Source organism: Lissotriton helveticus, chromosome 2_1 (assembly GCF_964261635.1).
Source record: "Lissotriton helveticus chromosome 2_1, aLisHel1.1, whole genome shotgun sequence".
In the NCBI taxonomy this organism is placed as follows: Eukaryota; Metazoa; Chordata; class Amphibia; order Caudata; family Salamandridae; genus Lissotriton; species Lissotriton helveticus.
In genome coordinates this window covers 394,618,291-394,645,820 of record NC_136059.1, presented here as the reverse complement: position 1 = coordinate 394,645,820, position 27,530 = coordinate 394,618,291, and the positions used below count along the sequence as shown (strand labels likewise).

The window sequence follows — 27,530 nt, the reverse complement described above, 5'->3', positions numbered from 1 at the left end:
TGTAAAATCTTTTTGTGAATGTCAGCCATGGTTTTACACTCATGGAACAGGCTATTTGTATGTATAGTTTAAATTCAAACAGCATTTGTGAATCAGACATTTGGTGAGCCAGTTCAAGGCCTGGTACAAGCACGGTCAGCTGAAGAAAGTGAAAGTGTTCTTACCAGAAAGGGACTTGAGAACTGCCATTCACGTCCTATTATCGCTGGATCTGGATGGGGACTCTTGTCACAGTCACAGCGAGGTGTGTGTACAAGGAAGTGCAAAAAAAGAAAAAAGAAAGTAACAGGCCTTCTCCATCTATGTCTGCAGGGGCTGGAACGATATTTCTGTACCGATAAGGGCTGCCCACAACCGGGTTCAAATTAGGAAAGAGTTGAAGACACATCTCTCTACAAAACATAACAGTCCACTTCTACTCTCAGAAACCCCTCCAATCAATCCCTCGTTGGCTATCTTTGCCCTTCACCATGTACAGCGCTCAGCTGCTTTTCAGGAAAATTCAACCTCTAAAAATACGACATAAAAACATCTCCATAGCTCACTTGATTACACCAGACAGACATTCTTGCCCTAGGGCTGTGCACGAATAATGAATCATGTCATAATTGAATATTGTGTAACATATCTAGGTAACGTTAAAAAACTCTGTGTATTGTGTTCTAATGTTAAATACATCTGAAGAAATGTGTAATTTCTTGCAAACAAATACTTCAGCAATTATACAGTAACATTTACAGAACAGTAGCTTTGTTATTTTCTTAGAACAAGCGACAAGTAATGTCACAACTAGACTTTAATATGAAAATTAGAGACAATATTATTTATATTCAGGGCTTGCGGCTTTACATGTACTACATAATTCTACTATTGGCTCCTATAAGGCAGGAAGTGTGAACTAATTGGTTGGAAGAGAAGCAGTAACCGAGCCCTATAGGAAATAGCTGCAGTAACTGAGCTAGCCACTCAAACATCATGGCAGCATTACCACACTTTGAAAGCACATTTTCTTATCTGGGTCAAAGGAATTCAGCGTTTTTGATGTTTAATAGCCATAACAATTAGAAAGCAAAACAACCACCGCTTTGTTGGTCCTGGATATCATTTGCTGTTCTTCCACTTTTACCATACTATCTATCTCTTCTAAAATGAAAAACATGTGGCGGCATAAAAAATGTTCAAAAAGATTGCCAAGTGGAAAAACACATAATTTTCATTTTGATTCGATAAGCTGGCCACATAAATAACACAACTTCCACAATACCAATGGCTTCTTCTGGGCTCTGTAGACAGATTTTGAGTGCTGGTAATTTCAACCATTTCATTGAAAACTCTCATGCTTCGTCCTGCAACATACCACAGTACACTTGCATATGCTAAATGCTTGTTATGATATCAAAGCACACTGTTCCACTGTCTGAAAATATGTGCAAACAATCTGCAGCATTTTTACTTGGGGCTCATCATTGAGGAACATGGTGCATTACAATGATTGAACGACGTAAACAGCATGTACACCATAGATGTCGATTCAACAAATTCCAGGGGAAGCTGAAGTGACATCATATCTCCTTTGCCCCATAGCATAACATGTTTGGCTGTTAATCCCTCCCTCCACCTCTTAAGAGCATTGGGATGTCGGTGTATAAGGGCAAGGTGTAGAAAGGACAGAAAAGGCTGGTTTCCTTTCTGCTCCTATTGCTGTCCCAGTGAACCCTGAGACCAGAGCCTTTGCCAAAGCAGGTTTCAGATACCTGCAACTGAAGAAGTAGCCCTTTAAGCACATCTCAGGCCTGCCATTGCAGCTTGAGTTTTAAACTGCCATTTCTACTTGGCAACGTATACCTTTTGCCAGGCCTAAACATTCAATTTTAATGCATAAGTGTCACCTCTAGGGTGGACCCTGCACTGACCAAAGGGCATGGTGCAATGTATTTAAAAAGTAGGACATTTACTTTTAAGTTTTAGGTGTCCTGGTATTGAAAAACTATTAAATTGGTATTTCATACTGCAAAGCCTACCTCACCCATATGATAAAATTGGGTTAACTTATAACATCTAATATGTGATAACTTTCAATGGGGAGTAGGTAGGAAGGTTGAGCATGATGTATAAAGAATTGTAACTGAAAACCCTCTTTAGTGGCAATGTCAGATTTTAAGTCACAATTCTGAAAATGCCACTTTTAGAAGTTAGCATTTTCTTGTCCTAACCATTTGGTACTTGCAGCCTGTATCCTGGGTCACATGACTAGGTACAGCTGGCAGATGGTCTTTCTGTATTGCTCTCATAGAGTGAGAAAAAGGGGAATAGGTGTTGGCAGGGTGGACCATCTCCGACTTAATGAGGGGAAGAAGCTGTCACCTACAACACTTGCACATCACAAAGGCAGTGCCCTGCACATTTCACAAAAGGTTTTTGACATTACTCTTTTACATCCGTAGACAATCTGGGGCCAGGGCAGTGAGGCTGCAAATTCTAGACACCTCTTGGTGTTTAAACCTCCAGAACCTTCTCCTACTTCATAGTGGGCACCATGTTTAAATAGTGGACCCTCAGACCCAAATTAGCAGTGCTCCTCTGGGGCTGTGGAATACTCAAAGGGAATGCTGTGCTGCTCTGCAAGAAGAACTACTACTCTGCTTCTGGGTGAAAAGGACTGTGCCTGCATCTTGAACCCAGAACAACCAGAGTGACTCCAAGGGTTAGTTGGCTGGCCTCCAGATTAGAGCCTCAGGGTAACATTTTTTTTTTAGGTCTCAAATAATTTATTACATTTTACTCTATTTTTCTAAATTGAAGTGGGATTTTTCTTGTGTTGTGTCTTCCCTTTATTACTGTTTGAAGCACTGCATAAATACGCTACATGTTGCCTCTAAGTTAAATTTGACTGCTTTTGCGCCAAGCTACCAGAGGGTTAAGCACAGGCTAATTTGGGGTTTGTGCGACTTCACACTGAAAGTAATTGTGGTTGAGTAGGGTTTCACTCCACTCAACTATTACCCAATTTCCATCTTACATGTCTTGCTCCCTTATTTTTAGATGACACCTGGATCTCAGATAAACACCGGGACAAAAAATTTATGACAAAGTCAGCTTCTATCCCTAGCTATCCATAGTGTACATCCACCATGTTCTCCTGGCTCATCATGAGTTGATCATAGTTGTTGCCAGTGCATTGATGCTTCAGTAGAGAATGTACAGTTTGTCATAATTGTACATCGTATGTCTATGGATGGGTTTGAATGATGCTTCTATTCATTACTTACATTTTATTACTTTTTTTTTAAAACCATAAACTAACAGCAAGAAGTTCAAGAACGTGAGCAGAGCAGAGGTGTGTTGTTACCATTGTAGGCATGCTTAGATTCAAATGCAAGGATTAAAACACAGAACAATAATTCATAAGTCATATCTAAAGTGTTTTAAAAGCATAAAATGAGAAGTTCAGCATACCTTATTCTTACTGATGTTCAAATTCAGTGGATTGTTTGCTGCCGCCTACTGATCATCGAAGTCTGTGAAGTGCAAAAAAACAATAGGAGAATGCTGTCAGTATAAGGAGAACTATTTCAGCATCTATTTGCTGCATACTCCCCCCTTAATCAGCACAGGGCCTTTGACATTTTAATGGGAATAAGAGTAGCTCTATCACAAAGCAAAACACAGCCTTTTGTACTTGTATACATGAAAGGATATGCGCTCTAAAGTAAAAACAATGATAATGCAGTGAATCTGGGCTTAGCAAGGAAGCTTTTACTAAACAAAAGCATATTTCACTGTGCTCATACCAAAATATATATGTAATTTCCCCAAGTGTCTTGTGTAAACTCTAATTGTGAACCCTTACTTAAAAGGTATTTCGAGCTGGACGTGTGACAAATGATGCAAGAGTAACCAGTTTGCACCCCACTTAAATGGTATCTTAGCGGTAGAGAATGTGATAAATGATGCAAGAATAAAGAGTATGTGAAGCGTCCTGCCCAGCCCAGGAGCGCGTAGCAGACCACGCCACAAACCGAGCTCTGGCTTGCATGTCTTTATTCATCAACATGCAACTGTTAACTGAATGGCCTGTATCAAAAACTTTATTAAGCACACCTATCAGATTAGGTAATACTTGTAAGGAGTCGGCCGAGGGTCACTAGTGTCTTCATGCACATAAACACAGAGCACAACAGTATGCACAATCAGTCATTGCACAAATACAAACAACTTTTACCTTTGAATAATATAGGCCTCCACAAGGTTAACACATGGTTACTGATAGCACATATAAGTTTTTCTTCTACTAGGGAATGCAAGAATATATCATGCTATCACATTCTCCGTTTATGATATTGAATGTAAAATATTGCACATTAAGGCCACTAATTAGGTTGGGTGGCGGCACCAATCAAACAGATCTGATACCAGCAATCCCCACACAATTTTAAAGTTACATGCAGTTTTCTAGCTTCATTACAGGGGGCAGAGTGGTGATAAGTAGTAATGATCAGCATGGTGGCTCCAGTACCCTATGCCGATATCCCTAAACCATTGGTCCTTTTTCTTTTTCCATTTGAAATTCACCAATAACCGTTTTCATGTCTAAATATGTCACTAAATATTCACTGTAATAGGGTTATGGTCACTACACTTGGGATCACAACATCACTTTAAATGTGAAAAGAAAATACAAAAACAGAGCAACCTTTTTGATTGTGTAAATAAATAATTTCTTATTTATGTGCAAAATAAATGTACCTGCTTCGGCTGAAGCCAGGTATATTTCAGTGAGAAGTCTCTGCGGGCTTGTTTAGGATTACTAGAGTTGTTTGAGTAAAACTTGACCTATAGAAAGGTCCTTCATTTCATATCGTATTTCAATTTTCTCAGTGCAATTATTTAATTGTGAAAGTGTATATTGGTGATAGAAATGATTTCCTTGTGAGCACTGTTGTGTACGAATGTAAGTTTGTGTAGCGTGAAGATCGAACTACAACACGTTGAAGTGTGGGTTTTTTCATATCTAATCATTTTTTGGTTTGGCTAGACGTTTTGTTACCAATTCTTTAAAATATACATAGAGTGGGCGTTGGCACCATCCATAGAAATATTACTGTCTCACCTCATGGGATTGACTGTTTGTGATATCACTCTGCCTTCCAGTAAGTATTTCCACTGTAATGATGAGGGACTATTTTCCATTTGAAAGCTACACTCAAACTTCAAGTAGATTGTTCCATTCAACCCCTCATCTCTTGTATTCATTCTATACAGAAAGCAATTTTGGTACTTCTTTTTCCCACAGTGTTGACAAAGCTAATAGGGCAGATTTAAATGTGATAGACATAATTTGTGCATGCAAAGCATGTAGACAGAATTTGTGAATTCCTGTATTTGCATATGTTACTACATTAAAGACAGCACTATTACCAATGTTTTTTCGGATTTGAGGGGGCTTTCCTGAACGTTGTAAGTCACCCAGAATTAACATAAGAATGCGAGCTTCATTTTACACAATTAACCCTTAAACACTTCTAATGGTACTACTTGAAACCTTTAGTGAAACCCCTAGTTAATCGTCAGACTTTAGACCTATCAATGCAGACGTTCTCCAAAAGGCAACAAAACAAAACATCATACACCAAATGATACCCAGAACCGAAAGCTTTACTGTGGAATTATGATAATGTATATGTAGACTCGCTTCAAGTAAAGTGCAATGTCATTTATTTGTGTGTGCATCCGCAAAATTGCGTAACAGTTCCAACTGGTTCATTGTAATCCTAATTTCTCAATTCTCCTGAGCAGAGTGCCATCTAGATTTCACTTCCTAAGTAACGTTACTGCATACCACCCACAACAACCAAATAAAAAAATTAAAAAACTTGAGCATGTTCCTTTATAAACTCCCAATGACCTACTAAGTACCACGTATATTTAAAAGCATCTTTAATCACTTGTCAGCGCTAGGGATGGTCATTCATTTTTGTCTCTCCATCACAGCCAAGATAGTGAGTTCTATAAGTAACTCGCACCTGGACTATGCCAGCAATCTCTCTGGCAAAGTCATTGTTACTAAAGAGGCACACTGGTCAAAGGGCTGGTCCATAAGGTCTAAGTAAGCGGGCCATATATTTGTTGCCCAGAGATATATCAACTGGTTGTAGGTGGCGGACCAAATTAGATTTACAGTCCTATGATCCGCTCAGAAAGCAATGTACAGACATGAACCCATCTATCTTAGGTAAAAATATTACCACATATTTAATCAAGGGCACTCACATCTTAAAACAATAATGTTTTGATACAATTAACTGTACACAACAGAGACCTGGGATAGGAAATATGAGTGTTTTTGTCTTTTATCTCAAGAATCTAGAATGCTATAAGTGACCCACTAAGACTTTGGCGGCTTCAGTCACTCCTTCTTAGTTTTATTAAAGATTTTTCCTGTAGAATAAATTAGGGAAGCAGGCTTCTCAGTGCCAACACACATTTTCATGTTGTACACCGTAAAAATGTACTAAATAAATCACCCAGACAGAAACCCGGTGTAGAACTTGCCTGATTTCTGATTATAATCAAAGTTGGATTACTGCAACATTGAGTACACTGGGTTGTTAAAAAATAAACTGCCATTAAAACTAGAGATAATTAAATAGGTGAGTCTGTTTCGGCTGCAAAACATTCCACCACTACATCCCTATACTGAAAATGCTAGAGTGGATTCTATCTGACTCCTGTGGGTCGTGCACAAACAGGGACAAAGTCCAATCTCTCTCCAGAAATTATAGCGCTCTGATTTGTTGGATAAATCTAGGATTTAGTAATATATGGTACATTATGCAACCAAAAAATTAATTCTGTTCTATTATATCTCTGCTATGGAAGGCGCTCAAAACCAAGATGAAACCTCAACAAAGCTTCACAGTATTCAAGAGACACTTGATCTCCAAACAGAAAATTACTTACATTGCACATCATTTTTAAGTATTTACAGCTCCGACATGCCCGCCTGCCCTATGCGGCAGAGGTTAACGTGATAACAGACTACAGACCGCTAGAGATCAAAATCCTTTTGGGTGACTTTACTACACACAAAATCTCCCAGATGGACCGATTATTAGTAATTATCACACGAGACACCTTCAGCCACCGACGGGAGACCTGGTAGAAGGACCAGGGACAACTGTCCTTCCCCTCGAATATGCCATTGCCTCCCAGTTCGGATTCATACAATGAAAATACCTTCACAGGGTATACCACACACGAGAGAGGCTATGGAGAATGGGAGCTATTGCCTTGCCACATTGCTTACAATGTAAAACTGAGAGGGGGGATCTTCTTCACACAGTCTGGGCATGTCCACAACTGAACCCATTCAGGGAAGGGGTGATGGTGACCATGGGGTGGGTGCTGGGCTGGACTTTACCCAGAGACCTCAAGTTTACGCTCTTCCAGCTAATGACAGAGGTGGATACTGATGGATACAAGGCTGTGTTTATTGGTGGCAAAAAGAGACATCTCTAGTGTCTGGAAGAGTGAGGAACCTCTGCCACTAGAGAAATGAACATCAATGTTGGACAGATGCATGTCACTGGAAACCACAATCTATAAGTCTAGGGGATGTCTGCACAAACATCATAAAATATGGGCCGTGTGGTGCCGATATTGTGGGATTGCCCTCCAAGGACAGACTGATCCATGAAGGGTCCACATCACTAGCCATTGAACTGTGGGGCATGGCGGGGACGGGACGTGAACACCAGGATTGTATTGACTGATGCAGCGAGTTATGGTGGGAGGCTCTCTTGGATATGGCGCCTTATCTTTCAGTGCTTTATGTTATTATGGTTGCTGGATTGACTTACCACTATGGGAATGCCGAGACAGGGCCACAAGAGGTTATCTACTGAGATTAAAAGCCTGAGATTAAACGCCAGATATTGGACGGTGGTAGAAGATCATTATGCTATTAAATCAGCTAATGGCCAGTTAACATCTACATTTTTAACCATCAAATCATGTTTACAATTTGAATCCTTTCTGGACCAAATCTCGCCCCCTCTTGCTAAATGTTTATATGTCAGATTCAGATATGGCAGCCTGTTCCTAAAGTTTCCTGGAAAGGAGGTTGTTGGTTTACTAATAGATTCTTGTCCTGCCTGCACTAAAGCAAAAGAAACCGAAGAACATGTGTTCTTCTTTTGCCCTGAATATCAACAGATACACAGGAGGTGGATAAGAACAATTCACCTAAACCTAGGAGCAAGGCAATACCAGATTGCGTATAGAATATTAAACAAGCATTGGCATAGCCAATAGGTCTCGCCTTTGGGACGTTATTAGTGTTTAGATATCCAGCACAATATCCTTGGTGCAACAACATCAAGTGTTGCATGGCTAAACACTTATAAGGTCCCAAAGGCAAGACCTATTGGCTATTTCAATGCTTGTTATGTTTGAATGCATCTCTGCTGCCCTACTACATGCCACTCTTGTACATCAATTACTATAAGTTGTAATTGGAATTGCATTTATATGGCGCTTACTACCCCTAGTGAGGCGTTGAAGCGCTTTTTTGGAATATCATGCATGTCTATCTTAAGCCTTTTTTAAAAATCATAACAATAATAATTCCAGCAAACATTTTCTTCTCACATAGCGTCCCTATAATGATTACACCTAAATCACTAATGTGCCCCAAAGAAACAAGAGTAAAAGCACAGAATGGTTTCCTTTAGCATGCAGGAATAACCCCAATAACCAATGGACTGACCACTAACTTGGGGTTCCCGGTTAGTGTCTGACTCCCTATAAAGAGCTTAAAAACCACATCAGGGGTAGTAAGCACTATATAAATGCAACCTCAGTGTCGTAACATAAAATGATCTCCCCACCCCCCCCGAGGGGGCCCAGAGTCTTCAATATCTCACAGATACTAATTGACCTTGGGCTTAGTGGGGGACCCCTGAAGGGCTGAGGGAGCCCTGGAAGGGGTGGAGGTTCCATGCACAGCAGGGGCTGCAAGGGTTTGTTACGCCACTGACCTCAATGTAAAATGTTCTACTTACTGACGTTTTGCAATTAGGAAGTGTACGGACCAACGTTCTGAAGTGCCCCGCTGCAAAAATCATTAATATGTAGCCTGACAATTTATTTTAGAAGATTCCAACTTGGCTCATGTGACTGTGAAAAGGTTGCGTCAATCAATCAAAAGCTTGGACTTCCAAAGCATAAAGTACCTTTGATGGCAAATGTTAAAAAGGGGTAATCCTCGCAAAAATGTGAAGTAAATTATGAAATCAATATGCATTTGTTTTTAAAGAAACACTGCAGAATAAAGTAAAACGGACAAAGCATTAACACGTTTTGAATGCCATCATGCTACCTAGATGTAGAGGTGTGAGAGGGCGTGTGTGCCTGTGTTCCTTGCCTTTTACTAATATAGTCTATGCTGTTTTACTGAAGGGGTCGCAGGTTCTCAGTGGAGATTAACAAAATAAAAAGATAAGTACTAAACTTTTTGTTTCATAAAAGACAACACCTTTTTGCGTACCTCATCAAGTGCAAAGAAAGAACAGTGTAATGAGTAACAGTCACTCACCAAACAGTTATTATTTTAAATCTGCGTGTTTTGGAACCGCATGTTTGGGATATTTCCTTCACAGAGGACGATGAGAATGACTCAAAACAAGTCAATGACAAGAATACTCGAAAAAATACCTATGTGGGGGTATGGGCCCTTCTGAAAACGGTGCTGCCATTTTCAAGCCAATAACGAAGATGAGCTCTGCTTGCCATCAAAAAGCAGCCAATTGCTTTCTTTCAGAATGTAGCCATTATGTCACCAAAAGGGAGAAAGTGTGCTACCCTTATAAAAATTCCTGGTCAACTAACAGCTTAATGAAAACACGATATAAATAAATGTGAAGAGGAAAGATAAGAAGCAATGCGCGAAAGCACTTAATGAGCCATGACGTCTCCGAAAGGCAGATGGCTGCTGCGCGAGTTCAAGCGCACATGCACACAAGCTTTAGGCCAGGAAAAGCTTGTGGGTAGTACTTTTTTTACCCCCTACTAAAAGTCGAGCAAGCAGCACATGTGCTGCTCTGGCTCGACCTAAAAACGGACTAACCCGACAGAAGCTTTTACCATAGGTTGCACTGCAATATTAACTGCCCCTGATTGTGTTATGCTGAAAAATTAAATTAATGTACTGTGTACTGTATGAAAGCTCCTTTCTTTTCAATGTTTTTGTAAGCAGTGTGGTTGTCAGCAGGAAGGCTGTATTAAAGTTGTTTTTTATGTATTTTAATGTGGGCCCTTGTTGACCACTTTTACTGCCTTCTCTTAACCAAGACCTGGAAATGTACTTGTTTTTATATTTTTATATTGTAAATAGATAAATGTTTTATTTTTTGTATACTTTGATGGTTTGGAACAAATAACCCAATAAAGGGCACTATTACGATGGCGGGCGGACAAAGGGGTGCGGCGTTCCCGCAGTGCACATTATGATGCGTCCACCAAACTGGCGGGCGCATCCCGCATTGTTTACATTGCTGCTTGCAGCACCGCCCGCGTCACCCGCCGCAATGTAAAATCAGCATGCTGTGCATTTGCATGCACAACGTGACAGGCACCGTGCAGTGCCGGCCACCGTGTGCATGCAAATGTCGAGGGGTACCATTGTTACCCCTCAAGTGCAGCCACGCCCCCCCCCCCAATCCCCTGGGGGCCCGCAAAGGGACCCCAAAGAAAAGACCGCATGCCTTTCCATGGCGGCAATGCCGCCATGGAAAGGCTGAACTCCGCCATCATCATACTATGGATGGCGGTGGCTTGCAGACACCGCCACCATATTATGCATGTTTTCCGCCCAGTCGACAAGTCGACTGGCGGAAAAGCGACGGATGGTCTTTCCATCTGCCGCAGACCCCACAGCCATCCAAATGTGGCAGGGGATCTTTTTGGTGTGGATGGCGGGTGGTTCGCCCCCGCTGACGGTGGCTACCGCCAGCCCGGCGGGGGCAAACCGCCCGCCATCCTAATGGGCCCCAAAGTTATTTGATGATGACTTTCCACTTGTTGTATAAAGTGAGAAAATCAATGATATGCTTTCTGGGAAAAAGAAAAGAAGTACTTGATGAAGTTAATGAGGAAAGTCTTAGTGTCATAACCTTAAAGTACAGAACACCCTGACCTTGAGCAATTTAGTGTTTTGCTCTGGCACTGCCAAGCTAACCCATGCTCTGTAGTCACTTTGATGTGACATGCTAGCACTGCACAAGAGCCTTACATTAAATAAAAAAGATTGTGTTTATGCCAACCTTGCTGTCACTATAGCAATTTAATTTTGAACTGCCAAGCACATTCTCAACAGTGTGTTTTCATGATGTTTACTCGGTGAAATGCAGGTATGAAGCAAGTTTAAAATCAAGTTCATCAACGAATTTTGGCTAAACGTTCAGCAGCTTGTATGTTCTCACCATGAAATCCCTGGAACAAAGGTCCAAGGGCAGAACACTGAAATCCAAAATACACAGCTCTGTACTTCCAACAACTGATAAGAAAGTAATGACAAAAACCTAAATAAATAAATCCGATAATGTGCACCATCCCCTAGCGTAGCCACAGAGGGAAATTAGAATAATACAGGTATTTAGGAATTAATGCAATCAATTAATGCAAATATACATCCAGTTGCTGAAGAGCAGCTGGCTTCAAGCAGTAGACCACATTCCTAGCAGGAACTGATGCCAGTGATACTGCACTGTACGAAAAGGCCAAGGAAGAAAATGCAAAATGAGGAAAAATCAGTAAGCAGGACAGAACATACTAAAACATAACATTTAGAACATAATAAATACATTTTCTTCTGAATATATTACCAGTGCTGTTATTGGTCATTTGTACAATGCTCCTCTAACACTCTTCCCTACATTTGCCTGATTGGTTCATCTAGTCGGTGTAACCTTGGACCGGTTGCATGCAGTGCACGCCTCTCTTGCCCAGGGTCAGTTAGGCATGGAGCTGTAAGGAAGGATGCAAGGCTTACAGATGCGAGTAGTTGTAGACTTGCTGGCATGGTGGGCAGGAGATACCTTTAAGTGGGTGGGAAAAGGTCATGCAGTTTTTTAGGTCTTGAGCACACTGGGACCTTGATAGACGAAGAGTAAAATATATTTAAAAGGTAGTTCTGGAGAGAAAGTCATGATATATTCCAATAATTGTCCGTTGTCCCTCATGGCTAGTCTAATCCCAGACAAGGCTCCATAACTATTCGCAAGAAAAAAAACTGGTTTCAACTAAATGACTAACTAAGATTTTGTATGTACTGCTGCTGTCAACAGAAAATAGACTATTTAACTCAATGAACGCCAAGATACCTAGTTCAATAACTATGCAATAATAGCCATATGAGCTAGCATGTAAAGGGAGTAAAATAAGAGAGCACAGATAGCTTTCTTTACTGCGGAGTCACTCAGAACAAAACAAAATCAGAACTAAATGTTCCAATAGTTGTAATGCCGGATGGAAGAGAGCAGGGGGCAGGCCTCCACTATCTTCAAACCCAGGATCTAAAACAGCATCAGGACCGTTCACCCCCTCCTAAAATTCAGAACGAAATTGAAGGCATTTCTGAGAAACAGACGAAGAATGAAAATCACACCTAGCAGCAAATTCCAAAAACAAAACCCCAGTCCTACACAGTGATTCCAGAGAGAGAGCACTTTGTTGGATATTAATGGACACGCTTCTATGTACTGGGACTACTACAATCTAGATAGTTATGGGCCCAGTCTCCAATCTTGAATCTTTGTCAAATTAATTCGGCAGAAGCAAAGCAAGACCACAACACTTTATATGCAATAGGAGACAACACGAAGTTACAGGACTTGAAACATTCTCACCAATGACCTAGAAGGAGGTGGCCACCTTACAAGCATGGTCTTTGGTGGAGATAGGTTCACCTTCAGCAAGTATTTTGTCAACAAACCTTCATGCTAATCATGCACCAGTTCTTAAAAATTAGCTTCCTGCATAGCTATGGCAGATTTGTATAGGATAGTTTCTGAAGAGAGAGTGCCTCTCTCCTGTTATGAAAAGATAATAAAATATTTCAAATTTAAGATTATCCAGATTATTTTACGTTTGCATTGTTCTTGATAAATCATTTGTATACCCACTGGTACATATTTGGATGCTTTGCCTACTTTATACTACGTTCTATGTGCATTCTCGTTTAAATGATAGCTGTAAAAGACGAAACAATGTCAGCACCCCAACCACGTCTGCTGCCTTACCTATGAAGCTAGCACCGATGACTGCTCGTAGCACAATAAACACCCCCAGGGGCATGGGTGCCCCTTCTATGAACAGGACCACCAGAACAACCACTCAAACAGGTACAGATTCCAGGTAAGGTATAGACGCTTCTAGTCACCAAACACTACCATTCTGCAGTTATGATACAGGGCCAGGCTTGTTATCCAACTTCAGCCCTATTGGCCAGCCCCAACAGCGTACGTGGCAAAGAAACCATTGGTGGCACTTGTGCCACCCTCATGAAGCCATTACATCTCTGTATCTGACCACAAAAACACAAGCAGCTCCCATGTAAGATGGCAAAGATGAGAAACTCTCCATGGGTCCAAAATGGTGTACTTATCCTGCATGATTGTCACTCAGACTTAATAAGATCTTATAGCAAAAACATTGGCTTTCTTTATATGCCTTCACAGTAGGCACAGGCACTCATGGAAACAGTCCACAAGAGATGGTGGCAGTGGCACTGATGTACAAGCAAAATAATACATATAGGCCAGGATGGCCTCAGGACAATTAGCAGTAAAACCATCAGCACCACTATGTGTCCACCTCCTTGAAGTCCACCTCCCTTACAGCAACAATTAGGAAGATATACCCTGCAAATAATAAGTAAACTGAGTTGGTGATGAAGAAGACAAAGACAAATCATGAAGAGGCCGGAATTTAGGGCAGGCCTAGTCGGTGCATTCCTGTTCAAGATGAGAGAAAAGATTTCCCATAAATGAGGTATCTCACAAACACGCACGTTACAATGACAGTCTGGAGGCAAAACGCTGGTAAAGTAAACCAACCACATAGTCACTAAATAAACCTGTGTTTATCCCTCTGATAGCATGGCACAAAGCAGTCAGGCTTAACTTATAGGCAATGTGTAAAGTATTAACGCAACACTCAAACAGTAATGAAGTGAAATCACAAAACAAAAAAAATACCAACCCTATTTAGAAATAGAGGACATTTTAATAAATACAATGACAAAAAATTCAATCAATAGAACCGGAGTTATGAATTTTAGTAATTTAGGGTTAAAAATAGTGCCACCTGTAAGTATCTGGTTTCAGCGAAGCAGGGCAAAGTCACAAGTTCAGGCCATCCCAAACAGCAAAGGCCAGATACAGGATGAGTTCATCCCACTAGAAGATTTACCTTGTGACTTCAATGCGAGGACTGTGCAGCAGAGCTCTGTGGGGTTCCATGCCCATCTGCATTCGACATGTGGGGTGGTTGTGCGGGGTTCGGTGCCACTTTGAGATGAATATGGTGAGGCTTCCAGTTGAGAGCTGTGTGCATCGCTCAGTATTGGATCCAGTGAATCCTTTGGTTAGGACCTACCAGGCTGTGTGTGGCCCTTCGTTGCTCTGCATTGGATCCTTCGAAACTTCAGATAAGCAGAAAGACGTACACTCTAACTCCAACCAAGAGTCTAGGACCTTGAGGACAGTACTTTGGGGTCAGGGCTCACTCCTACTGCATACAGCAAAAGTGACTAGGTCAGGTCCAGTTGGGTCTGGTCAGCTGGGAAGCCAAATTGGCCTCTAGAACTTGTTGTATCCATGTAGTTCATACAGGATGTCAACCAACTGACCCTAGAAGCGATTTCTGGGGTCATGGGTTGATCAGTTCTTCTCTTCCCCTGGGTTTGGGGACAGTCTGGCTAGTGAGACAAAGGCAGGCATACCCAGGTATTATCTCATACCAGGTATATGCTGCATGTGCCAGTGGCAGGGTAGGCTTCATCTGAAGTCAGGAAGGGCTGGGTAAATCCCATAGGCTCCTCCCCAGCACTCCCTTAAGGAAGACCCAACACCTGCCTGCACCCACACCCTTTGGCCACTGCAATACACATCATACCACAGGAGAGCCATTAACACTCAGGTGACCCTTGCAGAAAGGCATATTTGGCTTAGGCAATGCCACTGGAGTCAAGCTAGCCTGGTTGATGAGGGGTGAAACCCCGAAACCGGTCCTAGGATGCTTGTTTCCAGTCCAGGGAGGACCTGGCCTAGCTGTTCAGGCTGGAGTGTTCTCATAGGGAGCAGAGTCAAGACTGATTTGTATATGGGTGGGTTTAAACTGTAATGGCATGGAGAGCAAAAAAACAATGGATTTAGGCCCAGATCTCTTACCTGGGGTGACTTCATGACATTGTTGTGCATTCTGTCCATCAATTGTTCTTTTTGCATTTGTCACCCTGAGTGGGATGGGTATGCCCAGACATGGGTCTGGTGCTCTCCATGCCACTGGAGTCAAGCTAGCCTGGCTGATGAGGGGTGAAACCCCGAAACCAGTCCGGCATTTCGGGCTGGACTGTTCCCAAATGGAGCATGGTCAAGACTGATTTGCATATGGCTGGGTTCAAACTGGAATGGCATGGAGAGCAAAAAGATTTAGTCCCAGATCTCTGTACTGGGGTGAATGCATGACATTGTTCTGCATTCTGTCCATCAATTGTTCTTTTTACGCTTCCTGAAAGAGGCATTTCCAAAATAGTGATTTAAAATCCTACTTGACCACTAGGTTGAAGTTTGAATTACTATTAAATTGAGTCCTTGAATCATTTTTCTAGCTGGTCTTAAAATGAAGTTATGCATTATAAGGAGTTATAATGTAGCCCAGTGCGTTTCTATGGGAGAGCCATCCTTGTTCAGTGAAAAACAACTTTTGAGGCTTTTCACTGCCAGGACATGTATGACTTAAGTAGGACTGTCCTACTTTTTAAATACCATGCATTCTGCCCTATGGGCGTTTTAGTGTCTACCAAACGTGTCTGGAGTACGCAGCAATGTTGTACAAAAAGTATATGACGTCATATGTGCTAAAAAAGTTATAAAATGTATTCACATAAGACAAAAATGTACAAAAACCTGTAGAAATGCAGGTACGAATCCCATATATGAAAATGCAGTCAAATGTGCAGCACAGGAGGAGGCATGGGAAGGGGGTCGGTAGAAAGAGAAGGACAGAGGAGCGAGTATGGGTGAACAGTGGAGGGGGACTGGTAAAGGGGAGCACTAAGTTGAGGTGAAGTGTGGGGAGCTAGGAAGAGAGAACAGAGGCCAGAGGATGAGATGCAAGAGGGCAGGAAGAGAATGGGACTGAAAGAAAGGAGCAGAGAAAAGACCGTAGGAAGAAACTGATCCGAATGAGCGAGTAAGGACAGCGAGGGGCCTTAGGTGGAATGGGAGAGAGTGGGGACTGTCAGGGGGGAGGAGAAAGAAAATGTGGTGGGAGGTGAGCACTGGCGGTGGGGATAAAAGGCAAACCCATATGTTTAAAGGTGGAGGGGGTGGAGGCTGGCTGGGAGAGGGGCCTTAAAGAGAGATTAGTGGGAGAGAGAAAGGTAGACTTACCAATAAAATGAAGATGGAGGGCAGTGAAAAGTAAGAGCCAGGAGCACCATACAGAACGATAGGGCAGAAGTAGAAGGTACAATAAAGGAGGGTGTGCTGAGAGCTGGGAATGGGCTACAAGGAACAAATACAGCAAGATTGGGCTTCAAAGACTATAAAAAAGAAAAGATGGCGAGTGAGGGAAGAGATGCTGTGAAAGGGCAGGGGAGGAGACGGGGTGAGGGTGAAGGGCAAGAGAGAGATGCGGGCAGCAGAGGAGGAGTGCGGCTGAGAAACAAGTGCTATTGAAACCGAAAGAGGAATAAATAATACGTGGTTAGAAAGAGAGGGCTTATGAGTGAGAAAGGAAGAGATGGGGACGAGAAATAGACACGACAATGTCGAGCGAGCGAAACAATAGGGTGTAGGATTACAGAGAGAGAAAAATTGATTTATCAGAGGAGAGAGAACTGAATAAAATAAAAATTAAACTACTTCGCTATCGCAGAATACAGGAAACGAGACAGAAGACATGTGCAGCCTGAGCCGTTGGGCTGTGTGAGCCCCTCCCCGAGCAGCTTCTTGATAGGAGGTCTTGTAAACGCCGAAGCCAAGCTCCTTGAGGACTGCCCTCTTGGCGCTGGACAGTTTCAGTTCAACCTCAGAGGAGCGGCGACAGTAACATTAATGAATGCAGGGGACAACCAGGGGAGGTACAGCGTGAGCCATGCTGGAGACAGAACTGCACGGGAGGTAGGCGCATGTCCGAAGGTTTAGAGGTGCGGGGACTGGGGCCGCATCAGAGAGTGATGGCTGGAGCAGGCTTTGCTTTGCCGCAGAAGAGTGAAGCTGCAGCGTTTTACAGTGACTAAATATAAAATTTAAGAAATCAAAAAGGGTGACTAAATGGCGAGAAAGGGAGGGGAAAGGGTGTAAATATTTGTGTAAGGAAGGAGCGATGGACAGGTGAGAGAGCGGGGGATTAATTGCTGGATTAGATAGATTAGTGCATTGAAGTGAGGGGTTGGCCATGCATATTAGCTTGTGCGCGCTATTGGTGCAGATTTACGGACATTGGGAGGCCGATGAAGTGATGGCAAGGACAGCCGTGCAGAGATGACAAGCCTAGTCAAACACTCATGCTTGTGCTGGCATCCACGAGAGCGAGCAACGGGGCGCAGGCCATCTGTTTTCAATTAGCTGCTCGCTCCTGCTAGGTTTATGCCAGAACAAGCACAAGTGCTTAAAAAGAGCTGACCAATTTCTAAAGGTCTTCTCCTAGACAGCGCATATGCGCTGCCTAGACAAGACCTGTAGGAGAGTAGGATCTGCTTGCTATGGTTACCCCCACTTTTTGTTGGTGTTTCACTGTTTTTCGACTTTAGTCTGGCTGGGGCCCTGCTATCCAGAATCCCAGCCTAGCTGCTTCCTCTCTAAAATGATTGCATGTATATTAGGTACACTCCAGATAGATTACTGGGTTACCCTTGTCAGGCCCTAGTATATGGTACACCAGGTACTCAGGGCATAGGTACCCCAGAGGCCAACCAGGGGCTGAAGCATGTATTATGCCACCCCTGTGAAGCCTTCCAAAATGGCACCACAGGTCTGCCACTGCAGCCTGGGTAAGGTGGTGCATGCACCCCTTACTAAGATATAGGTTATCTATATCTACCTTTAATCATTGACACATATCAACCTATAAGTCACTCCTATGGCAGGCCTTATCAATCCTGAATGCAGAGTGCTTGGTTTTGTGTGAGAGGGTACCCATGCACAAGCTGGGCCCCTCTGCAGCTTTCGGAGCCTATTCTCTGAGGCTGTTCTGTGATGCAGCCAGACCATATACTCTTAAGTGCATTATAACCTCGCAGTAAATGCTAACTTTGGAATGGCTGCAGGAAGCATGTTGTGTTTGGTGTCAAACACTTTGAAATCATACCCCCCCCTACCAATCCTGGCAGCGGGGGTAGAATTCCACCCTTCTAGAGGGAGAGACATGTACACACTGGTCTAACCGGTAATAGTTTAAAAGAACCCTAGCATCACAAAATGGATGCTCCAGCCACAGACACGGGACTGACCTCCTGCTGCTGGACGAAACTCCGGCAGGGGAGGCTTGGACAATAGGTTTCTTGTCACAGGGAGGTGTAATGGGGCTGGGTGGGGGCACTCAGAGAGTGCTTTTCAGACAGCACTAGGGGCACATTTGGTGTCCCTGTGCATAGCCCAGTTTAAACCGGTTGCAGGGGCACTCAGCCCCTGCTTTGGCGCGAAACAGGCCAAAGCAAAGGGTTGTAACCACCCCTCTTTCGAGACCCTCCCATAGGTGATTCCCCAGAGTATGTCCAACCCCCTTTCTTAGTATAAGTAAGGGATCCCTGGCAACAGGGCTTTAGATCACACCTGGACGAAACTCTGATACTGAATCTGGGAACTTCGAGGCTCTACTAAAGACTGGAGGACGGAAGAATCTCCCTTCAATCAATCAATCAATCATTGGTTTGTAAAGCGCGCTACTCACCCGCGAGGGTCTCAGGGCGCTGGGGGGGAAAGGCTGCTCAGGTCAGTCGAAGAGCCAGGTCTTGAGGTCCCTCCTGAACATGTGCAAGGATGTTCACAGGGAGTGCATTCCATGTTATGGCTGCGGTGTAGGAGAAGGCCCTTCCGCCCGCTCTGCTTCTGTGGATGCGGGGGACCTCTGCCAGGGCAAGGTCGGCGGCCAGTGGAGTTCTCGCAGGTGTTGGGTCATATGTCTGCGGTGTGGTGTCCCTACGATGAGCCTAGCGGCTGCGTTTTGGATTGTTTGGAGCTTACGTAGAAGGGTTTTGTTGATTCCAGCATAGAGGGCGTTTCCGTAGTCAAGTCTGCTGGTGATGAGTGCGTGGATGACGGTCTTTCTACAATCATGGGAGGGGGATCCATTTGAAGGTCTTTCGGAGGATCGGGAGGCAGTTGAAACAGGCAGAGGAGAAAACGTTGATTTGACGGTTCATGGAGAGGGAGGAGTCGAGGATTATGCTGAGGTTTTGAGCATGGTCTGTGGGGGTGGGTGAGATCCCGAGGGCGGTGGGCCACCATGTGTTGTCCCAGGCGGAGGGGCAGGGTCCGAGGATGAGGACCTCGGTCTTCTCGGAGTTGAACTTAAGGCAGCTGTCCTTCATCCAGCCCGCCACGTTTCTCATTCCTTCCTGGAAGCTGAATATGGTGTTTTCTGGGCTTTTGGTGAGGGAGAGAATGAGCTGGGTGTCGTCAGCGTAGGATATGATGCTGAGCCCGTGCTGTCTGACGATGGCGGCGATGGGGGCCATGTGGATGTTGTAGAGTGTCGGGCCTAGTGAAGATACTTGGGGCACTCCGCAGATGATGTCAGTGGGGTCGGAGAGGAAGGGGGAAAGCCTGACCCTCTGGGTTCTGCCGGAGAGGTAGGATCGGATCCAGTTGAGGACGGACCCCTGTATTCCTGTGTTGTGAAGCCTGGTGGCTAGAGTGTGGTGTGAGACAGTGTTGAATACTGCAGAGAGGTGTAGGAGGATGAGGGCTGCGGTGTGTCCCTGGTCGAGCAGCATGCGAATGTCGTAGGTGGCTGCGAGGAGGCCGGTCTCTGTGCTGTGTTTGCTGCGGAACCCTGATTGGGAGGTGTCCAGGATGCAGTTTTCTTCAATGAAAGTGGTCAGTTGAGAGTTCACGAGCCTTTCGGTGACTTTGGCTAAAAAAGGGAGGAGAAAGATAGGCCAGTAGTTCTTCAGGTCTATAGGGTTGGCCGTTGGTTTCGTGAGGAGGGGTTTCACCTCAGCGCGTTTCCAGTCGTTGGGGCAGGTGCCGGATGCAAGGGAGGAGTTGATGGCATGGGCTAGTTCGGAAGCGATGGCAGTGGCAACTCTGTGGAAGATGTGCAGGGGGCAAGGGTCTGTTGGGGCTCCTGAGTGAATTTTCTTCATGGTTGAGGAGATGAGCTCGACGGATGCGGTGTACCAGGTGGTGATGGTTGGCTTTTCGGGATGGTGGGTATTGTGGTGTGGTCTTCTGTTGGCTCGCTGAAATTGGGGTCAGGAGTGACTCCCCTGTTCAATCAGGCACCAACGAAGCATCTTACTAGTCTGAGTCTGCATTTCTAAAGCTCCTGACGGACTTCGAAGTATCTGCGACATAGGACGAGGATTCCCAGTCTTCTCAGAGGCCGACATGAGTCCCCAGCAAAGCTGAGATCCGCAGCCCTCACGAGTGACGTGGAACCGGAACCCCTGGACAACGTGCACATTTGCTAGTGCATCGACTTTCCGAGCTTTCCCGAAGTTGTGCATTGGGTTACTTGTAGCCCAAGCCCCGATCACCATCTGCACCGAAGATTGTGGCCCTACACTCCACGAGTGTTCCATGAGCCCGCTTCTTACATTTCCGCTCGAGGCTCATTCGCGATTCCTGGTACGTCAACTGGTGGGTCCCCACGAAGGTAACTCTACTTTTCCTTAGGCTTCCCTGGTTGTTCCAGACATGCCCTGATTCCCTACCAAGTGGTGAGTCACCGAAGCCAATCTCTGATTTCTGCGTGGGTTGCTGTTGCCAAAGCTTGTTGGGTCCAATACGGAAACAGACACCGCAGCACTCGACATCTTTCGTGGGACAGCTCGATTCCAGAACCTGGTCATCATCGACGCCTCCTGGTCCTCGTGGCTGAAGAGTCAACCGTTACCTTCTTCACCTGCAAGCACCCGGCATCGGTGGGCATCCACCTATCGTCTTCCTGGTCACTGGCAAGTGACCCTAACTCTGTCCCCTCTGCTTTCAGGTTCTTCTCATCCTTGATCCGGGCTTGGATCACATCAGACACTTTCCACTTGGACGCCAGAAGCACTTTACATCAGATCGCCATTGAAAACGACGACGAAACCCGACACGAAAAGACACCTATGCACCCGGCTTCCCTGCGTGAGGTAACTCGCGTGGTGTTCAGCATGGCTGAAAGCGGGTGGGGTAGACTGGAGTGTGGTAGATTGAGGTAAATCGGGGGAGTACATTGGGATGGGGTAGATTGGCGTAGGTAGATTGGGGTGGGGTATATTGGGGATACTTGGGTAAATTGGGGATGATTAGTTAGATTGCAGTAGATTGGAGTAGACTGGGGTGGGGCACATTGGTGTGGGGTAGTTTGGGGAGCGCAGTGTGGAGCGGGGTAGTATGGGATTGGATGAGGTACATTGGGGCAGACTGGAGTAGGGTAGACAGAAGTAGGATAGATTGGAGTGGGGTAGATGGGGTGGGCAGATTGGGGTGTGGTAATTTGGGGATGATTGAGTAGATTGGGGTGGGGCAGATTGGTATTGATTGTAGATTGGGGTAAATTGAGGGAGATTGGGGTGGGGTACTTTGGGGTGGGTTAGACTGGGGTGGGTAGTTTGGAATGGGGTAGAATTGGGTTGAGTGGAGTACACTGGGGCAGACTGTAGTGGGGTAGATGGGGGAAATTGGAGTAGGGTAGGTTGAGGTAGATTGGAGTGGGGTAGATGGTGGTCAACTCGAGTTGGATAGGTTGGGACAGATAGATTGGGGTCAATTGGAGTTGGGTAGATTGGAGTGAAGTAGATTGGAGTGAAGTAGATAGGTGTAGACTGGAAGGGGTAGATTGTAGTGGGTTAGATTAGGGTAGATAGAAGTGGATTATATTGGAGTAAATTGGAGTGGGGTAGATTGGGAAGACAGAGGTAGATTGGAGTGGTGTAGTGTAGGGTAGATTGGAGTGAGGTGGATTGGCCAATATTGGAATGGGGTAGATGTGTGTGTGGGTAGATTGGAATGGGGTAGAGAGGGATAGATTAGAGTGGGGCTGGGAGCGGCAGATTGGGGTAGATTGTGATGGAGTAGATTGGAGTGGGGTAGAGTAGGGTAAAGTGGAGTGGGGTAGATTAGAGCGGGGTAGACAGCGGTGGATTGGAGCAGGGTAGATTGTGGTAGGTTTTGGTGGGGTGGATTGGAATGGGGTGTATTGGGGTGGGGCAGGTTGAGGTAGATTTGGGCAGATACGAATAAAGGGAAGTGGTGTCGACTGGTGTAGGTTGAAGTGGTGTAGAATTTAGTATGGTAGACTGTAGTGGGATACATTGGAGTGGTGTAGACTGTGCTAAACTGGAGTGGGGTAGATAGGGTAGACTGTAGTGGAGTGGATTGGCTGTGTTAGATTGGAATAGGGTAGATTGGAGAAGGTTAGCCGGGGTACAATGAGGCAGATTGAAGTGGGGTGAAGGGTAGATTGGAGTGGGGTGGACTGCTATGCAATGAAGAAGGGGAGCTGGAGCACATGGAGGAAAGTGGAGAAGGAGTGCCATTAAGATGGAGCTAAAGTAGTGTGAGGAAAAGGGAAAGGCAGTGGTGCCATGAAGAAGTGAGAGCATTATTACGATGAAATGCACACTCCTCTCTATTATCAATAGCTGTGTAGACAATTGTTTTGAAAAGTGAAAAAAAGACTTTTTCTGCCCAGGACCCATGTACCCCATTGTAGTTAAACATAGAAAAATCCAATTATACAGCTTGAAGTGGTTGGGAGCTGTTTTAACTGTGGGTATTTTGTTAATAAAACGTATTCATTTTGTGTATTGTAATTTGTCTTTGCAAAACTTTGTGTTGCTCCAGGCAAACAACTGCAATACAGACAAATTCTGTTGCACTGCATACCAGCTTAATTTCTAATTAGTACGTAACTGCAATGTCGAGAAAGCCATTACAGGGTTCATTTGCATGACCATAATACCCTGGTCTCTAATTGCCAATTTAAGCTGCTTCCTCCTGTTTAATTGCATTTTAACCACACCACAGATATGTTTAAAAGTACCCAGTAGACTGAACAGAGTGCATGGGCACAGGGCCCTAGTTTTCACATTCAGTCTCACTTAAAAATCTTTTCAAGTTAGGGCTTTATATACTGTTCTGTTCTATTTTGCTGTAGCTCACAATCTGCATACAAAACATCACAGCTTCTTCCACTTCTAAGTGCGAAGGGGAAGCAACAACAGCTATTAAGAAGAAGGGTGTGGGGGTTGGGAGAAGTAACATGGAATATCGAGTCAGTGGCATCTGCGTGTCTGTTATTGCGAAACAAATAGGAATAGAACCTAACTAGCAACAATGCTAAATTTGAGCCAGTAGTTTCCGGAGCACGGGCACTTGAGCATCAACACCGGCGCTTAGTAGGCGCAGGGAGATTAAGTGATTCAACCAGGATCACAGGATGTTGAGCCGAGAATCAAACCTAGCTCCCCAGCTCTGAAGTCGTTAGCTCTGGCCATTAGGACACATCCCCGCCTTTCTTGTAAAATTTGTTGGTTCTATGTTAGGCAGCGCTAACAGGAGAAATGGCCTGGTTGAAGCTGCCTCTTGAGAAGAGCCTGGCACTTTTCACTTTTACAAACTAACCACTGAGTAGAAAGCACTTATATGGAGTGCTTAAACACAGTTAAGGTGTGGCAGGGGGGGCGTGAGGTAAAGAAAAAAGTATGGGGGAGGAGACAGAAAAGAAGCAACACAAATGGGAAAAGGAGCGAGGGAAAACGCAAGCACTTATATAGCGTGCATAAACTGAATTTAAAAAGTAGCTCCAAATATGGTAGTGTTGGATGGACACAAGTACTTGGTCCATGTTCTGTGGGAAGGCCAAACACAAGAAGAAAAACAAAAACAGGGGGGAACTATTTTACTAGTTCCACCAAGTTGCACAGCCATGACCACCGTATGAATCCAATGAATTAAATTTCAACCATGTTCATCTTCATTTTTAACCATTTTTTGATCCGTTTCATTCTTTATCCTTTTCAAACACAAGAAGAGGCATGATGCATGTATGACATGACAAACGGGAACAAAGGATATGAGAGCGATTTTGTGGCTAACAAATTGTAAACCTGTGGGAGGGTTGCAGCCTAATAATTGTAAGCAATATTTCTCAAAGAGACAGTGCATGCGCTGTCTAACAAAGACCTAATACATGGCATCCACATGATCCCTGTCTCTAAATAATGCTTATTGATGGTAGATCAATAATTTACATGAAGATTTACATCATCCTGGTCAGAGGTGGTTTCCATTTAAGTCATAAACCGCATTGCAGCTTCATTTATTTAGATAAATAGGAAGGGAATGTTTGCTAAACATAACTAGGGGTAAAGTGAATTAAATGATTAATCTACCTGTAATGTTTGTTTTGAGAAAAAAAAACTCAGCACTAATCTTTTTAACCACCTTTTCACTTTGACATTACTTAAATCTCTCTTTTTAACCTACACTTTAGAGATGCCTTTAGAGCTCTTGGGCAGTGTTAAAAAACAACTGATGTTTAATTGATTAGTAGGAATAATGAAACTGGTCTATTTTTTGGCACTGTGTGTGCTTTAACTAGTATGGTTAACTAAAGAATATTTTATTTTTTGCAGGATTAAGGCTTGCCAAAGAACAAGATTTTTAATTTGCATTTTATTTTGTATGCGTTGTAGGCAGTGGCGGCTGGTGACATTTGATAGTGGTGTGGCATAAAAGCTGCGGGCAGTATGAGAGCCCAAACGTATGTAGAGGGGCTTGGGAGGATTCTCCCCCCAAGAACATTTTGAAAAAAGAGTGGCCAAATGGTGCATTTTCAAGGACATTTCAGAAAGCAAGGATGTTAATAGAGCAATTGGGAAAGTGTAGAAATTACATCAATAAATAGATTTTTTATGATAATATAATGTAGGTTGCTGCTTATCAATAACCACAGATCGTCATAACAGACTTTGAGATAACAATGCTGAGTACCTCACAGATTTCGTTAGTGATTGATATCTTTAGAAATTAAATATATTGAGGAAATACAAGCTACTGAGATTTATTGGACTGGACATGTTGAGACAGCAAGCAATAAACATTAACAGGTAGTAGGGCACCCTACAAGGCACTGTAGGTCTCATTGAGAGCAGCCAGCCACAAAGTGAACATTAAACAGATTGAATGTAGGCCTAATACGTTAAACACCATTCATTTCAGTGTCTCCAATATCTGTATAGCAGATAAGAAACAACTGAGCAGGTCACAAACAAGCAGCATTCAAGAAAAGGTCACACACTGTTCAAGAAATGTTAGGATTAACACATTTTTTAGAGAAAATCAGCACGTCTCTCTCCCATTAGTAAGTACATTTTGTACAGATGGTTGGTTCGGATGTACTGCTGAGTCACAATGAGAGGGGGAGGACAGTGCATTGTCTAGGTTGAGAAGGCACTCACCAAGAGGAAGCAAATGTCTCTAAGGTTTGAGTGATATACTAACAACAAGTGTGGTTAATTATGTCTTGGTACTTTCAGGGGCAAATAAAGGAACTTGAATAAAAGTAGTTTTGTTGTTTTTCTGTTATATTTTTGTAGGCTGAAATCTTATTTTAACATGGGGATGAAAATCCTCCATTAGCATTTTCGGCATTCACCTGGTTGAAATGCATGTCATTGTAGTTGAGCAGGAAACACCACGACTGGGATTAGGGGCCTCACCTTCCCACTCCTAAACTGAATGTAGCTATTGCTCCCACCTCTCTTCCTGTACAATAGGCAGCTCCAGTGGGCCAGCAACCCTGACACTGGCAAATCATGAACGACGGACTGATAAATTGAGAGACAAACAAGCAAACATGACACTGCAGGCCCCATATTAGAAACTATTAGCACACAATCTCGTGCCTTTCATACCTTACCAACATCTGATTCTGCAAACTTATCCTTAGCGCCTAAAGAAATAAAATTCACCCATTTATGCATCTGAAAGTGACATGTCTGCAGTATCAGCATCAGTCATGTCTTACAGCCATTCCTACTGCACCTTTGCCTGCCCAGATTGTGCTTGTACCATGAAATTCCCCTAATAAAGGCCAAAGGGAAGAGGATATAGGTACTCCCTTGTCAAATCCCCATTTGGCATACATTATCATTACACATTTTAATTCATATTTAAAAGAAAAAGTAGCTCCAGTAGCTGACATTAACTCCACAGGTAATAAAAACAAAACCGTATCTAGCCGCATCAGTAAGAACATGGGCTTCCAGAGAACAGCAGTCTCTTAGCCTTTTAAACACTGTGCTGCCTCGTAGGTGGCATTATGCCTAATCGGATGTACTGAGTAACTCAGCAGGCCGACCTCCGAGCTGCTAACATACCGCCATGTGCACCGCTCCATCAAACGTCAGACATAATGTCCCAGCACTTCTGAGGCGTGTGCTTTACAGGGGCTCATGTCAGAGGAACATTTCTACACCAGTTCACTCCCAGCTGTCGTGGCTTGGAGCCGCTCCGCGCAGAAAGCTGCCTGGGTCAAATGCATTAGTGACTTTTCATCATGTCCTCGTGGTGCACCCCCAACGGCTTCAGCCCTGTGTTTACTGTCTTGTAGAATGTTTTTATTGAACCCAAATATTCTCGCACACATGTCAGACGTCAGTGAGTCATTAAAAAGACAAGGCTCTTGTACTTCTTTCATCACAACCTATTTGAGAACCGTGGGGAGGAATCAGAAAAGAATTCATAAATACATGAAGCAGACCTACTCCTGCAGTGTTACTCAGGGTACCCCAAGGGCCATTGTGAGTCCGCCCTCCATCGTCACCTTATCGATAGTAAACTCCCACTGCCTCCTTTTAGGAGGGGAATTAGGCTCTTTGGTGGTCTGTACGTTTCTTTTCCCCATAATTAATCCCGAGAGTGTGAAGTTACAAAGATTATTTTTTGCAAAATTTGTGTAAAAAAAATTGCCTCCCAAAACGGTTTTGCAGTAAAATTCGTTTTCAAATGTGCAGTAAATTCACCTGCAGGTGAGGTTAGCAGGCGAGGTTACTTTTGAAGTGTCAAGGTGCCATTTGGTGAAGTTGC

General features: G+C 43.9%; 1 protein-coding gene across 11 annotated transcripts in view; it reads right to left on the bottom strand.

The window, feature by feature from the left end:
* GHR (growth hormone receptor) overlaps positions 1 to 27,530 on the bottom strand; it is a 1,023,550-nt gene that overhangs the window by 511,807 nt on the left and 484,213 nt on the right. For all 11 annotated transcript variants that reach the window (XM_078675015.1, XM_078675021.1, XM_078675018.1 and 8 more), the window contains one exon: positions 3,457 to 3,518. The gene's annotated coding sequence lies outside the window, so the exon portion shown is untranslated. The remainder of the gene's footprint in view (positions 1 to 3,456; positions 3,519 to 27,530) is intronic.